This window comes from Triticum dicoccoides, chromosome 1B (assembly GCF_002162155.2).
Source record: "Triticum dicoccoides isolate Atlit2015 ecotype Zavitan chromosome 1B, WEW_v2.0, whole genome shotgun sequence".
NCBI classification, from domain to species: Eukaryota; Viridiplantae; Streptophyta; class Magnoliopsida; order Poales; family Poaceae; genus Triticum; species Triticum dicoccoides.
The window spans coordinates 29,184,917-29,187,572 of NC_041381.1; the positions used below are offsets into that span (position 1 = coordinate 29,184,917).

The 2,656-nt window shown below is 57.7% G+C and overlaps 1 pseudogene; it reads right to left on the reverse strand.

Annotated features, from left to right (window-relative positions):
- Positions 1-1,214: 1,214 nt before the first annotated feature.
- On the reverse strand, positions 1,215-2,390 carry LOC119350045 (annotated as a pseudogene).
- Between the last annotated feature and the right edge of the window lie 266 nt (positions 2,391-2,656).

Below are 2,656 nucleotides of genomic sequence, written 5' to 3' on the forward strand. Positions count from 1 at the left end.
TCCCGTCTGTCTCTGGAACTTGCTTTGGTTGTGGTGTATTAGCACTAACCACCACATGGAAAAAATATCGCCAGGACAAGACATGAAGCCTGCCCCTGAGGTGATGAGGTGGGTTAATTAGCTGCTGACCCAACGCGTTAGTGACGGTCGCTCACCGGACAATTGCAGCGCTCCCGATAGACAAACCCTGCGTCGTTTGCTCTTCTTTTTGGAGCATGGTGTTCGCAACGAACCTTTGCAAAATGCATCGAAACACTGCCCATCTTCACATCGCAATAGGCCGGTGCTGATTTTCGGTGGATTTGGTTGGATCCAGCCATACAGGAGAATGGAAACCTATGGGTAGCTGGCCGTGATGGAGAACGTCACGTCCGAGCTTGGCGGGCATGGTTGGACCAATAAGTCCAACTCCAACACATGACCTTAAATGGTCCGCACGCGTCCGTTTGAGGGTAAACGTGCAAAGCGGGTCTTCCAACACGCAGCCGCAAACGGATGACGGTTCGTTTTCAACCCATTTCTAGCCCAAGTTTGAGCCGAGTTTGCAGCCGGACGGGCGGGACACGCGCCCTTGTTCTCCCTTGGCCCGCCTGTTGGTGGCATGGTGCAGCCACTTTCCCTCCCTTTCCTCCAAAACCCTCCCGTGCCCCGCCCTCCCCCTTTCTCCATCCACCATGACCGACGATGCCCCGCCCTCCCCCTTTCTCCATCCACCATGACCGACGATGCCAATCCCGGCGACCCACCACCGCCCGCCTGCCCCTTTACAAAGAAAAAGGAGCCGCCGAAGAAGACTCGGTCGGAGCTGACGCCGAATCGGCCAAGAGGAGGAACCGGCGAACTGTCGCCATAGATCACTCGTCGTCGAACTTGAGCATGTCTGCCTGCATCTTCTCGAACCACAACCTCTTTCTTGGCGACACGGTGTTGAGATCCACCTTCCTGATCTCCATCCCGGTCATCATGCTCGCGAGAGCCACTTCTTTCGCCTTGGTCTTGACGTTGGCGGTCTCCATCTCAAGCATCTTGGATTGCTTCTCCACGTCCATCTCTAGCTTCCTCCTTCGGATCTCCATGAAGGCGTTCATTTTCTCTTCCTTGTCTTGCCGACGCTTCTCCTCTATTCAGTCCTTCTTGGTCATCATGCCCTCCACGGTTGCGATCAAGGCGATCGACGCCGCATCCCGCTTGTCCTCCTTGGAGTTGGTCTTCCCCTACGACCAAGCCTTATCGCCGTCCCCAGCTTCCTCCATGGCTTGCTTCCCCCCATGCGACTTGAGGGCGGCATATTGCGCCTTGAACTTCTTCTCGTCTTTGATGACCCTAAAGCAATGGGAAAGGTTGAAGCACTTGCCATTGTGTTGGACCTTGAATGCCTCCAAAGCTTGAAATGCCTACAAATGTATTCCATGCAAGCATATTGGCAAATGGTATGCAAACGAACACGCAAGCATAAACTTGATGACACAAAAGAGGGCGGCTTGCTAGCATACCATGTCTTGCATGCCGATGCCGCTCACGGGGCGGGCCTTGACGCTCTCAAAAGTGGCACAAAACTTCTTGCACTCTTGTTGGATCACCCTCCATTGCTTCGAAATGGACACCCACCCCGCGCGTGCTTACTATTTGGTACGGAGGAAACTTCTTGCGCTCATGGAACTCACGATGGACACGAATCCAAAAAGTTGAATGTTTTTGTTCGGTGCCCGTCTTGGGGTCGTGCCCAATGTCTCTCCAATACTCGCAAAGAATCTTGTCCTCGGCCACCGTGTATGACTTGGCCCGCTTGCTCTTGCGCTTCGGTTTCGCCCCGGCGGCTTGGTTGGCGAGCTCGTCCTCGAACAAAGGCTCCCCTTCGATGTCGCACTCGTCCTCGAACAAAGGCTCCCCTTCGATGCCGCACTCGTCCTCGAACAAAGGCTCCCCTTCGATGCCGCACTCGCCCTCTTCCTCTTGCCCGTAGTCCTCCGGAAACTCGTGGTCGAGAGGGAAGCAGTCCAGGTCCAGGCCGACCTGATCACGCATGAAGGCCGCCTGATCTTCATTATAGCTAGCGGACGGCGTGAACACCCCTCGGCCGTCCTGGCTTTGTGTCTCGTCGGGATCGTAGCCAGCGGCTTCCGCACCACCCTCGAAGATCATGTTCTGCATGTAGTCCTCGTCGTCGGCAGCCGGCATTCCATCGAACAGGTTGCATGCGCCGACAGTACGTCGGCTGACATCTGCTGCACGCGTTTCCTCGCGCCTCTGGATGATGAGCCACCGGCCACCGGTGCGGCGTTGAGGTCGATGGGCGCGGGCGCGGGCATGGAAGGCGCGACCACGCTCATCTCGGGCGAGCACTCCCCGGAGAGGCGGGAGGCCTGCGGGTAGACGTGGAAGTCGGGCATCAGGGTGCAAGCCGACGCACGGGGCGAGTCGGGCAGCACTATCCGAGGGAACATAGATGAGCCTGTGCTGGCCGCGGTCACGGCGGCGTTGACGAGGCCGTGCTGGCTAGGGTTTAACCCTAGCATATAGAGCACCTCCCTCGCTACCTCCGCGACGCGGGCGTTGGTGACCTCCAGCTGCGCAGCGGCGGCGACGGCCGCCGCGATAGCTTCATCCCTCGCGTCCGCCGCGTGCCTCCGATCCTTCCTCTTGGCCAACTCCCTTG